Source organism: Leptopilina heterotoma, unplaced genomic scaffold (genome assembly GCF_015476425.1).
Source record: "Leptopilina heterotoma isolate Lh14 unplaced genomic scaffold, ASM1547642v1 Lhet_114, whole genome shotgun sequence".
NCBI lineage: Eukaryota > Metazoa > Arthropoda > Insecta > Hymenoptera > Figitidae > Leptopilina > Leptopilina heterotoma.
Window position 1 is genome coordinate 2,500,812 of NW_025110833.1, and position 14,536 is coordinate 2,515,347.

The 14,536-nt window shown below is 23.6% G+C and overlaps 1 protein-coding gene across 1 annotated transcript in view; it reads right to left on the bottom strand.

The window, feature by feature from the left end:
- Nucleotides 1-7,457, bottom strand: part of LOC122507535 — a 234,795-nt gene extending 227,338 nt beyond the window's left edge. The window contains exons 1-6 of the mRNA XM_043620316.1: nucleotides 7,392-7,457; nucleotides 6,922-7,015; nucleotides 6,106-6,479; nucleotides 5,794-6,021; nucleotides 5,202-5,483; nucleotides 2,325-2,771 (exon numbers count right to left, since the gene is read on the bottom strand). The gene's annotated coding sequence lies outside the window, so the exon portion shown is untranslated. The remainder of the gene's footprint in view (nucleotides 1-2,324; nucleotides 2,772-5,201; nucleotides 5,484-5,793; nucleotides 6,022-6,105; nucleotides 6,480-6,921; nucleotides 7,016-7,391) is intronic.
- Nucleotides 7,458-14,536: the final 7,079 nt, after the last annotated feature.

A 14,536-nucleotide genomic window follows, 5' to 3' on the forward strand; every position in this document is an offset into this window, starting at 1 on the left:
TTAATGTAAAATCTTCTTGAAATTTAACTATTTTTCAAAATTTATAATATAACGCGTTTAATATTCAATTATAATCTATAAAATATTTACTGAAATTAAATTTTAAATCAATTCTCATTAGTAAGTTCTACAAGAATTCAATTATTCAAATACAGTAATAAATAATTAATAGAATAATTAATTATTTCTTAAAATTTAATACTTTTAAAAAATTTTGTGACATTTTTGAAAATAATTTATTTCTTTCAAAGAATTTTAATAAAAATTTTGAAAATAATTACATTTTTCGAGAAATTCATTCAAAATTGTATTAAAAATAATAAAAATCATCTAAAGGATTTTATTATTTTTGAAAATAGTTGAATTATTCCAACGAATTTTATAACCTTTTTTAAAAATAATTGAATTCTATGAAAATTCAATTATTTGTAAAAATAATTGAATTTTTTGAAGAATTTTATTAAAATTTAAAACCATAATTCAATTATTTCGAATAATTTAATGAAAATTGTATTAAAAATAATTGAATTCTTCTAATGAATTTTATTATTTACGAAAATAATTGAATTCTTGAAACGAATTTGATTAAATTTTTTTTAAATAATTGAATTATTCTATGAAAAATTTTGTTATATTTATGAAAATAATTGAATTCTTGAAACGAATTTTATTACATTTTTTTAAAATAATTGAATTCTATGAAAAATTTGGTTATTTGTAAAAATAATTGAATATTTTTGAAGAATTTTATGAAAATTTAAAACCATATAGTTCAATTATTTTGAATAATTTAATTAAAATTATATTAAAAATAATTGAATTCTTGTGATGAATTTTATTATTTATGAAAATAATTGAATTCATATAAGCAAATAAAATATTAGTAAAATTTAAAAAAATAATTTATTTATTTTAAACTATTTTATTGAAATATTTCAGATAATTGAATTTTTTGATGAATTTTATAAAAATTTGAAAGAATAATACAATTATTTCGAATAATTCAATTAAAATTGTATTAAAAATAATTGAATTCTTGCGTCGATTTTTATTATTTATGAAAGTAATTAATTTCTTTCAAAATATTTTATTAAAATATTTTAAATAATTGATTTTTGTATTACAAATTTTCTTGAAAATTGTATTTCAAATAATTGGATTTTTTGTGAAATTTTTTTTTTCGAATTGAATTTTGCGAAGAATTTTATTAACTATTTTAAAAATAATTGCTTAAGAATTTTTATTAAAATAGCAGATTTAGAGAATATTTAAATTTCAGCCAAGAATTTTATTATTTGTGAAAATAATTATATAATAATAAGTTTAAATTCTTTCTAAGAAGAATTTTATTCAAATTTTTTAGATTAATTTTTGTGTTTCAACTGTAGTGCAAATTTTCAAAATTTTTCCTTTTAGTGTCACAAATTTAAAAAAATTATCCAAATTGTAGCTAATCGCAAAAAAGTAGATTCGTACTTGTTACTTTTAATTTAAAAAAACTATTTCAAACCATTTGAAATTCAACTTATCAAAATTTGTGCGTAGCTCAAGCTTCGCACTAATTTTGATTAGTTAAATTTAAATCGAGATTTAAATATGTTTAAAAAATGAAAAAACTCATTTTTGTCCAAATTTAACGATCATGCAAAATTTATAGATAAATTTTTGTTTTCGTATGCATATAATAAATGCGATAAATGCGAAAGGCTATTTTTTTAATTACTTTCGCTGGTTAAATACTAAAGGTATGATTCGCCATCGTTAATTCATGTCAAGAGGTAGTAAAGTGCCGATCTGCCAATTATTTCGTATTCCTTATACTGAGTGTGTGGAAGAGGATATAACCACTTATATGGTTAGTGCACACAGGCTGGCACAGTACTTTGGGAAGTCGTTATTTGCCATCAAAGTTTAACGTCGTCGTTTTCGCGCTCAAGCCAATTTCAAACCACAACCAATCCGCTTCTGGTTACCACTCATATACAAGCGTTTGGCGATAAAGGACAAGATGCATTTCAATTTTCCGTCTTTCATGTTCCAGATTAAATTCAATATCCCCCTCGACGCTTTTACTCCCTCGAAAGAGAATTTATTTACTCGAAAGGTATAACAATACTAAACTACCAATTTACTCCCTTCTATCGAGGTGGCAGCTCATGAAATGAAATTACCATTTTTTTAAATCATTACTTTTTCACTATCGACTCATTTGGTAATAATTGCGAGAAATTTTTTAAATTTATATACAACCTGTTCCAATAAAAATCTTTGGAGACAGGAGGGACTCACCGATACCAGATTATTACAATGGAATATCGACTGACCTTTGCAAGTAGATGATCCAACTGTCCAATCCGGTCTTCAGTCGAGATTGCGAGACGTCTTGTAATCCATTCGAGTTCACACATTTCCCTATCACACTGAATCGAGATTTTAAAAATTTGACAAATTAATTTTAACAAGATTAATATTTAATAACCCGCACTGACTCTAATACTAAAACAACGACTATTTTACTTAAAAAAAAACCCGCACTGACTCGAACTATTTTTCATGAATCTACTGGCGATTTACTTTGACTCGAATAGACTTTTAATTTCAAGTCACTGACTCATTGTCTTTCAAAATCCAAATTAACTATTTTCAGTATAGTATTCTTCACGATTTACTCTGGTGAAGCCGGTGGAAAATCGTATTTGTGTCTCTATTTACAAATCTACTTGTTCATTCAGATTTGTAATTTGCATACTTTGCATTTTCTGTTTTTGCTCCTGAAAAAAATTGCACTTTATTAGAAAACCAAAAAACACGAAAATAATTTATACATATTGTAATTTTTCATTCAATTATAATCAGGGACCATTACGAAAGTTTAATTACGTTTTAGTTTTTTGGGTTAATAGAAAAAACTATACATTAGCAAACTGACAGGGTTGCCACAAAAATTTAATTTTTTCCCTGACCATAAAGAATATTTTTTATTCACTCTAAAAATGATTAGATACTCAAAAAAATGTTCTATTACAATTATTTACGAATTTCTTTAATTGTAAAATTATTCGAAAACAACAATAACTGCTTTTTTAATAAATATTTCATCAGTATTATTTTTCCATAGGAATTAAGACTTTCAAAAATTTTAATTCAAACCTTCTGAAATTCAATAACTTATAAGAATATTATTATAAAACAGGAGAATATGCTTTTTTATGTTTTGTAATAATTAAATATAACCGAGTAATAAAATCATTATCCATAAGAAGAATTTTATTATTTGTGAAAATAATTGAATCCCTAAGAAGAATTTTATTATTTTTGAACAGTATTTAATTTTTGCGAAGAATATTATGACTTGAAAATAATAATGGAATTTCTGCAATAATTTGTAATTTTCCAAAAATTAAATTTTTGTTTTGCGTTTTTACCTAAAATTCTTCTATAAATGCATTATTTTTAATAATTTTGAGAAAAAAATTCCCTGACTTTTTACTAATTTTATTTCTGCTTTCTTGGGACAAAAATATGGTAACTGACATATTTAACAATAAATTAATATCTAATGATAGAAACAAACGGCAATAAAAATCTTTTAAGATTTGTTAGATTCAAAAAATTTTTAATTAACAAAAAATTTGAATTTTTATAGAAATTTCTCTGACTTTGAATGAAATTCTTTGACATTCCCTGACTGTTAATTATAGAATTCAATTTTACGAAATTTCGATCTTAGAAAATTCTACAATTCAAATATTTAAATACAAAAATAAATAATTTCCTAAGTAATTTAATATTTCTTAAAATTAAATTCTCATAAAGAATTTTGTCAAAATTTCTTAAAATAATTGAATACTTTCAAAGAATTTTAATAAAATTTTTAAGAATAATTGCATTTTTCGGGGAATTTATTTAAAATCCTATTAAAAATAATAAAATACCTGCAATAAGTTTTACTGTTCACAAAAGTAATTTAATTCTTGCAGAGAATATTATAAAAAATTTTATAAGATATTTTATAGAAAATGTTTTAAATAACTGATTTTGTTCGAAGAATGTTATGGAAATTATATTTTAAATAATTGAATTCTCGTAAAAATTTTATTAATAATGAAAATAATTGAATTTATCTGAAGTATTTTATTATTTTTGAAAATAATGGAATTTTTATAATTTTAAAACATAATTTTAAAATTATGTTTTAAATAATTGAAGTTATGTGAAAATTATTAAATTTTTGAATCTATGTAATTCTGAAGAATTGCATTAAATTTTTTAAAAATAATTGAGTTCTTTCAAGAAATTTTATTAAAATTGCACTGAAAATAATTATTGAATTCACATGTAGAATTTTATAAAAATTCTTTTAAACAATTGAATTTTTTCGAAAAAATTTAATAAAAATTGAATCTCAAATAATTCAATTCCTCTGAAAATGTTATTATTAATGAAAATAATTGAATTTCTGTGAAGATTTTATTAAAATTAAATTTAAACTAATTGAATTTATCTAAAATATTTATCAAAAGAAAGTACTTTAAATTTTGTGAAAAATTTTATTAAAATTTTTGAATTTAGGAAAAGAATTTTATTATTCATAAAGATAATTGCCATTTTTATGAGAATATAAAAAAATTTGTAAACAAAATTTGAATTTCTACGTAGAATTTTATTACTTTTGCAAATAATTGAATTTTTTCAATCATTTGTAACTTCTCCAAAATTCCATTTTTTTAAAGTGTTAACTAAAATTATTCTATAAATCCATTATTTTTAAAAATTAATTAAATTTGCAAAATTTAACTTATTTCAGAAGAGTTAGAATTATACAAATTTTTAATCATTTAAGTTCTTTCAAATTTCAAATTAAATTAATTTAATTCAAAATTGAAATTTTATAAAATTTCAAACTGTAACTCTTTTGAAGTTCAGCTATTTGTTAAAATTGTAAACGAAACTCTTTTGAATTTGAATTAATTTTGAAATACTTATATATAAAATTATTCTGAGTTTAGTTTCGTGTCGACTTGGAACTAAATTAAAAAAATAAATTTAGTTTCGTGTCGCTGACATAAAACTAAATTAATTTTATTAATTTAGTTTCGGGGCGATACGAATCTAAATTGAACTTAAATTTGTTATTTAGTCCCGTTTCATCATTCGTCCCTGATTATAATTGAATAATTATTTTAATTATTAATGCTTACCAAAATAACCAGATTTGATAGTAGAAATGACTTTTTATGCGTAAAAGTCAAGAATAGTCAATGACTATTCTCTTTCCAAATCCGGATTGACTTGAAAGTGCTGACAATCCATTTCTTTCTCGTGAGACAGCTGGTGAATCGTATTTGTGTTTCTTCCTTCGTAAGCGCTGGTGAATCGCACTTGTGTCTCTTCTTTCCAAATTGCTGTCCCATTTTCATTTTGAATTCGCATTCAATGATTTTTCTCATCTCGTTACGACTTTGGCCTTCCTTCCGTCAATGCTGAAAAAATTGCACTTTATTACAAAACGAAAAAATTACTTAACTTTTTAATTACTTAACACTCTCTAAATTTGAATTAGTAAAAATGTTTACTAATTTGAATTAGTGACTGACTTTTTGCTTTTGAATTAGTAAATTGTACTAATAAATTAGTATACATTACTATTTATTATTAAAATTTACTAATTCAGAAGCAAAAAGTCAGTCACTAATTAAAATTAGTAAACATTTTTACTAATTCAAATTTAGAGAGAATTGTAATTTTTTATTTAATTACAATTTTTTTATCAAATTTATTATTCATATTTACTAATATGGTCTGATTTGACAGTCGAGATGATTTTCCACGTAAGAAATTTTTTAGTTATTTGGACTTCGATTCGAAATTGTTGACAATCCTTCGTGGCGATCGACTTCGCTTAAGGAATACTTGTGGCTGATATTACGAAAGTGTTTCCTTGTTTTTTTTTTAAATTTAATTTTTCAATATTTTTTTCATTTTCTGTAGAGTTGTAACTCTCATTGTCTTTTTCGTCCCCTGAAAATAAAACTTTATTATACAAACCAGAAAAAAGATCCATTTTTTTCAATTTTTTTAAGTAAATGTTTTGTAAATATTTACCAAATTAGCCTCTTTTGACAATTAAGGAAATTTCCTCTATAAAAAACTCTTGAATTTCTAGGAGATTGTCCATCAGGTTTAGAAAAAAAATTGAATGGCGAAGAATTCAAAAATTAATTCTTCAGGTCGATTGACTTCGATTGTTGTTTGGAAAACACCATGAAATTTTTTTGATGGTAGGAATCCGTGAGCTCGTCTTGACCAAGAAGGCGATTTTCTGTACAAATCGCCCAAGTTTCCATCAGGTTCTTTTTTCCTTCTCGAATTAAAATTAATTGTTAATTGGCGAAGAATTCAAAAATTCTTTCAGAATTTCCACTTTATTTATTTTTTGGAAATCAATTTTTACTTTGCCGAGAATCCAATTAACAAAGCTGAAAAAGAAATTATTTTTTGTACTAAAAACGACAAAAATAAAATTAAGGAAAATATGAATTTAAACTTTAATAGGAAAATATTTTCCAATTATTTAAAAACAATTTTTTATTGTAGTGAGTTATTTTTCTTATTTAAGGTTATATTATTGTTTCTTTAAATTACGAACATTTAACTGAAACCGAAACTAAAAAAATATTGTAAGTTACCTAACCTCACTTTTGCGCACGTGAATATCACATTTCATGACAAAAGGGGGGAGGGGGGGGGGGATTTGTAACAATTTACAAAAAAAAATTGTCGTTATTTATGCAATATTGTGTAACAATGAGAATGAGTGGGAGGGAAATCAATATTTTCCGACAGAAAATCAATAAAGATGAAAGTTAATACTTCCGACTTTATGAATTCAGAAAACGAAATTTATTTTTTGTAACTTACCATTGAATCAGCGAACCCCAAACAAATGCATCCGACAATCTCCTTCTGTTGAGTCGAGGTCTTCATGAACCTCGCCAACAATTGAAAAGACAAACTGCAAAAGAAAAAAATTATATGCGTATTAGACGGCCGCCATTTTGTTTCATTGGTGTTAGCATGGCAACTTTTGTCGTTTTGCCACAAGACAAAAATTACATGCTAATTACACAATTACTATTCAGAAACGTGCATTGTTGCTCAAAAGATGATTATTTTAACTCCAGTTAAGATTAACAATGTATTAACATCAATATTCGATGTGTAAAAATCATGCACAGTGGACAAAGGGCAATGACCTCGCCCACACATTTTAGTTAGCAATCGACAAATTTTAGTTACAATCTTCAGAAAATATTATTCCAACATGCACAAGGAACAATTAAAAGATGAAATTTCAACAATATGAGTTAGAAAATGTGAAAAAAACTTACACTTTACTCCAAAAATTTTGGCAGACGCCACGAATTGTTCACCTTCCCATGTATGGCCGCCATGACACTAAAAAGAAGGGGTGCGCAGGTACGGACTGCGCGGGGAGGGGCCCCTTTTTTGGAGTCAAATAACTAATTATTTTCTAATAATAGTAATTTGTAGTTAAATCAGCCTTAAATAATTTCCAGATTATCTTTTAGTTCGGCAGGAGGAAAAAAACACTCCTCAAACGTTAAAACAATAACAGAAATTACCACCTGATAGAAATTCACTTCACAGGATAGACAACTGTAAAAAATTTTCTTAGGTTGGTATTGCTAAAAAAACTAGCTTTCTTATTGGTGGACAAAAGTAATGGTAATAGTTTTGCTCGACCGGAAGTAGAGACTGTTGTAACGGTCAAAGTCAACTTAACAGTGGATATTTGTATAAATTTTATTAAAGTGATAAAAAACGAATATGAAAGATGTCTAAAATCGAAAAGGTAATTTAGAAATTGTTTAAGACTTAATATTTAGTAGTTAATTACAATCAGTTATTTGACGACCCAGCGCCTTCCCCCACTATAATAGCTCTCCATTTTTTCAGTGTCATGGCGGTCATACATGGGAAAGTGAACTAGTTGCGTGTGTCCATATTTTCAGAATAAAGAGTAAGTTTTTTCATATTTTTTAACTTGTATTGTTGAAATTTCATCTTTTAATTGTTCCCTGTGCATTTTTAAATAATATTTACTGATGATTGTAACTAAAATTTGCCGATTGCTAACGGAAATGTTGGACGAGGTCATTGCCCTTTGTCCATTGTGCATGATTTTTACACTTCGAAAATTGATGTAAATTCATTGTTAATCGTTACTAGAGTTAAAGTAATCATCTTTTGAGAAACAATGCATGATTCTGAATAGTAATAATGCAATTAGCAGGTAATTTTTGTCTTGTGGCAAAAAGACAAAAGTCGCCATGCTAACATCAATGAAACAAAATGGCGGCCTTCTAATACGCATGTAATTTTTTTCTTTTGCAGTTCGTCTTTTCTATTATTGGCGAGGTTCCTGAAGACCTCGACTCAACAGAAGGAGATTGTCGGCTGCTTTGTCATGGAGTTCGCAGATTCAATGGTAAGTTACAAAAAATAAATTTCGTTTTCTGAATTCATAAAGTCGGAAGTATTAACTTTCATCTTTATTGATTTTCTGTCGGAAAATATTGATTTCCCTCCCGCTCATTCGCATTGTTACACAATATTGCATATAAATAACGACAATTTTTTCTGTAAATTGTTACAAATTTCTCCCCCCCCAAATTATTGATTTTTTGTCGGAAAATATTGATTTCCCTCCCACCCATTCCCATTGTTACACAATATTGCATAAATAACGATAATTTTTTCTGTAAATTGTTACAAATTTCTTCCCCCTCCCCTTCCCCCTTTTGTAATGTGATATTCACATGCGCAAAGGTGAGGTTAGATAACTTTCAATATTTTTTATTTTCGGTTTCAGTTATAAACGTTCGAAATATAAAAAAACAACAATATAACTTCAAATAAAAAAATAACTGACTACAATAAATAATTATTTTTAAATAGTTGGAAAATATATTCCTATTAAAGTTTAAATTTATAATTTCATGAATTTTATTTTTGTCGTTTTTTTAGCACAATTTCCCAATGGGAGCAAAAGTGAGGTTAGGTTACATTCAATATTTTGAGTTTGTGTTTAAGTTGTTTGTATTTTATGAAAGACGTTTTAAATGAACAAAGACGAATCAGACAAATAGTAATATAACCTCAAAAAAAAGAATCAATGTCGAATTACAGTAAATAATTATTTTTAATTAATGTGAAAATTTTTTTCTATACTAAAATCTAAATTTATAATTTTTATTTTTGTCGGTTTTGATGGAAAAAAATATTTTCTTTTTCAGCTTTGTTCGTAAATTCTAATAAAAATCAAGAGATTATGATTTCCAAAAAATAAATAATGTGGAGCTCCTAGAAGAATAAACTTTCAAACTTTTTCACATGTGATTTTAATTCGAAGTCGACAATCTTCAAGAAAGTCATGAGATTAAAACGAAAAATCGACTTTTTGGTCAAGACCAACAAATTAGGTAAATATCATCAATAAATTTAATTATTAATGTTTAAAATATTGTACTTTATTGTTTTTTCTTTTTTTATGGTAAATTTACATTCTTTAAAGGTTTTTTCTTATTTTCAAAAGAAAAATTGCTTATTAATATTAATTAATTGAAAGACAGATTTAAGAAAGAATTTGACGAAAAGTAAAAAAACAATTACATCATTTACAAAAGTTTGTTAAATTTTAGGTTATTTTCTGTTATGTTCTCTAATTTGTTTTTTTATTTACAGAGAAGATTTAATATAATTTGTATTTTTTTTAAAAAGAAAAATTATTTTACACAGTAGAAAAATCAATTTTTAAATATTCAATTTTAATTTTCTTTCATTTTTGTTTGGTATAATTTTCAAAAATATTCGAATAGAAAATAAATTATATTTAGTAACGTGAATGAATAAAATTTATTTTCTATTCGAATATTTTTGAAAATTACCAAACAAAAAAAGAAAGATAATTAAAATTAAATATTTAAAAATTAATTTTTCTATTGTGTAAAATAATTTTTTTAATAAAGAAAATGCAAATTAAATTAAATCTTTTGTCAATAAAAAATAAATTATCGAAATATGTTTGCTAATTTGTTTTTTATTAATAGAAGATTTAATTTAATTTGTATTTTCTTTATTAAAAAAATTATTTTACACAGTAGAAAAATTAATTTTTGTCTAAGTAAATATTTAATTTTTATTATTTTTAATTTTTCTATTTTCAAAAATATTCGAATAGAAAATAAATTTCATTCATTCACGTTCACAACTTTAGGTTATATTCTGCTATGGTCGCTAATTTATTTTTTATTGACAGAATATTTAATTTAATCTGCATTTTCTTTATTAAAAAAATTACTTTGCATAGTAAAAAGAATAATTTTTGTCTAAGTAAATATTTAATTTGTATTATTTTTAATTTTTTTATTTCCAAAAATATTCGAAAAGAAAATAAATTTCATTCATTCACGTTTGTTAAACTTTCGGTTATGTTCCCTACTTTGTTTTTTATTGATAGAAGATTTAATATAATTTGTATTTTTTGCATAAAAATAATTATTTTGCAAAGTAGAAAAATTAGTCTTCAAATATTTAATTTTAATTATTTTTCTTTTTTTTTAGTATTTTTCAAAAATATTTGAATAGAAAATAAATGTCACTCATTTAAACGTTACAATCTTTTTGAAAATAAATATTGTTTCTTAAATATTCATAAAATAAGATTTTATGAATATTTTATCCTTTTGTACGTTGAATCAATGTTTACTAATTTTTTTAATTCCAGAGTTCGTCAGGAAAGAGAAAGTTCCACGTCAGGAAAGAATGGTTTGTCAAATTTGGATGTTTACCGGAAGGATTGCGAAGGATCTTATTCTTAAAGGTTAGTCTATTTTGACACAATGTTGGGTATGTTTTTGAATCATTTTTTTACGACTCTTTTAGTATATTTGACGGTTTTCTTATATTCTATTTGACAATGTTTCAAATAGAATTACATTTACTAAATCTTAAACAAACAATATAAAAAAGAATGCACATCGTATTAGGTATTATATATTATGCATTTATCTCTCTTTATTCTTGACATTTCGAGTCCCTACTCGATATAAAAGTAGTCGATTAAGGGAAAGATTTTGGTGTGATTTTAACCAAGAGTATAAACATTTGAGTGGCTCTTTTCGTTCCACTGTACGACCTTCCTCTTCCATTGATGTTGCCACTTGGTGGCCAGCAGATCAACCCTATAAATTATATTATATATCACCCTCCTACACGAATTGTCTTCCCCTGCAAATAATTCTAGTTCGTGAGAAAATCTTCTGACAGGGTAAACACATGAATTTGCGACCCCGAACGAACTTAAATCTTATAACAGTATTATAATAAAAAAAAAGTTTATTGTTATCCAAGTTTACTTTGAGAAAAAGTGCCTCAAGTGTATTATATATGCTTCAATGTGGAAGTAATTTTATGCCCCGTTTTTTCGTCACTTAAAGTTTCATCACTTTCACAGTTTATTTATGTCAGGTCTCGGATAAACTGAAAAAAAAAATTATTTGATTTAAATAATCGATTACTTGTATATTATCAAATTAATATTTACTTGAATCAAATAATTTATTTTTAAATTAATTAAATGGTATTTGAATTAATCATTTCAGTAATTGCAGCAAATAATTTAATTTCATTAATTGACTTTAATTGACTTTAATAAAAATTATTTCATTCAAGTAAATATTTAATGAATAATAGTCAAGTAATCGGTTAAGGATCAATAAATTTTTCAAATCAAATTAAATACATTTTTTTTCATTGTATATGACTTCGGATTTATTTCGATTCGATTTTTATTTTACTACTTTCAAAAAAGGGTTTTTTTCGACTTATTTACAAATAATGCGACCATTTCGTGTTTTCGTCCAAATATTGCAACAAAATACTACTCTTTTTGAGTATAAAATACAACTTATTTCAATTTTGATACTGAGAAAAATAACAATAGTCAAATCTTCAAAAAATTATTGTTAAATAATTTTTTTAAGATAATTAAGATTATAATTAATAATTTTTCTAGTTCAAAATAATTAATAATAAAATAATTATCAGAAATGTATAATTAAAAAGTTTTTAAATAATTGAAATTTTGCAAAATTTGATTGAAAATAATTGAAATTAAAATTTTTGAAAGTCAAAAATCTGAAGAAGAATTTCTATAGATAACTCTGAAAATAATTAAATTCTCAAAAATTTTAATGAAAAGTCTGCAAATAAAAATTTGAAAATGTAAATTAATGGAAATTAGTTTCAAAAATTGATATTAAATTATTCTTTTAAAAAGAAATTCTTAGAGTTTCTTTTTAAAATTTTATTTAATTCAATTATTTTCAATTGCGTATATTTTCAAAAAATTAAATATCTAATATCTAAAAAAATTCATTATTTTAAAATGTTTTAAAAAAAATAAACTTTTAGAAATATTTTGGGAAATCAATCATTTTCAAAATTTTAAATTAATAATTAATTAATAAAATTCATCAAAAAATTGATTAAATAATTAAATTGTTAAAAAATTTCTTTTAAGGTAAACAATTATTTTTGACAAAATTTAATTATAAGAATTTTAAAAAACTAATTCTTATAGAATTTTTTTGTTCTAATTTTTTAATAATCAATTATTTTCAATATTTTTGGTTATATATTTTTTATAATTCACATTTAAAAAACATAAAGAGTAATAATTAATTAATGATTTATTTAAAAAATTAAGTTTTAAATATTTTCATTCATATTATTTTTTTTAATTTATTAATTTTAATAAAATTTTAGGAAAAGATTATTTACAATTATTTTAGGTAATTATTATTAGTAAGGAGTTATAATTACAATTTTCATTAATTAGTTAATTTTAAAAATATTTAAATTTAAAATTTTGTTGAAAAATTTACGTTTTGAAAAATTTTAATTAATATTCTGAAAAATTAACATTTTTAAATATGTAGTTCTGTTTTTAAAAACAATTAATTGTTAGAAGAAAGTAGTTGAAATTTTTTGAAATTAGTGAAATTTTATTAAAAACAATTTATTTTTTTAAGAATTTTGTTGAAAGTTTTGAAAATAGTAAATTCAAAGAAGTTTGACACGTTTTAACTTATGTATTTTGAAATTTTAATTAGTGAAAAGTCGTCCCATATAAATTAAAATTATTAAAACTTTGAACTAATTCCTGATTATTATTTTTTTATATTTTCCAAAAAAATCTTTTAAAAAAATTCATTTATTTTCAAAAACTTTTACTAAATTTCTATATTTATTTTAATTAAATTAAGTTTTCAAAAAATATTTTGGAAAATATTAAAAAAAAAGAATTAGTAGAAATGTTTACTAATTTTAATTAATTAACTTACTTTCAATTCTGTATAATTAAAAAATCTGTTATCCTTTAAATATTATTTTAAAATATCTTTAAAAATCGAATTTTAACCATTTTTTTATTGAAATAATTGAATTCTCGAAGAACTTTCAGAAAAATTAAAAATAGTTGATTTAGGGAAGAAGTTTAGTTTGAAATTCTAGAAAATAATTTAATTTTGAAAGCGTTAGAGTTGTAATTTTGACAAAAATTAAATTTCAGAAAATATTTGAAATCGTCAAAGTCAGGGAATCATAAAATGGATTTTTTGTTTCAACATTGAATGAAATTTTTTCGCCTCTTTTTGTATCTTTAATCGACTATTTTTTGCGTCTTAAAGTAACAATAAGAACATTAATCAATATAGCAGATTGTATATCAGTTATTATCAGATTACTAATTTTAAATTCAAAGTACCGAAAATAGGCGATACTTGTCGCTAAATAAATAAACAATAATGAAAGGTTTCAACGTTGCAATTAGTTTTCGGCTTGTTAGGACTGAGATATAATTTATGTTTCCTGGATTGACCCGCGTTCTGAAGCAGTCTTTGATCATTGACATTAAGAATAAAATTGCTCATTTGCCTTTAAAGTCTGCGATTCCTTTTCTGTCTTCTCGGTATTCCTTCTTCTTTTATTATTATTATTTTTGTTATATCTTCTCTCTAATATTTTCTCGTCTACTTTGGTTTTCATATGTAATTTTTACTTATGAATCGTTTGAACCTGTAAATTTGTGGTTGAAGTCGATTTCAATTTAGTAGAATGGATTTGCAGTAATGATTTGGAATAATATCTTCAGTCTCTTTGTTATTTAATAATTTCTCCAGTTTTCGTTATTTAGTAATAATATCTCCAGTCTCTTTGTTATTTAATAATTTTTCTATTCTCTTTATTATCTAATAATAGTATCTCTAGTCTCTTTGTTATTTAATAGTGGAGTGTATCTTTATTATTTAATATGAGTTTAGTTTCAGTCTTTTCACCTGGAAAATTGAGGAAGAAATAGAATTGGTTTATTAAAATATTTCTCTGTTGAGGATAACTGGGGTGTAAGGACATTTTCATCGCAGGAAGCTGTGATTTGAGAGCTAGATGA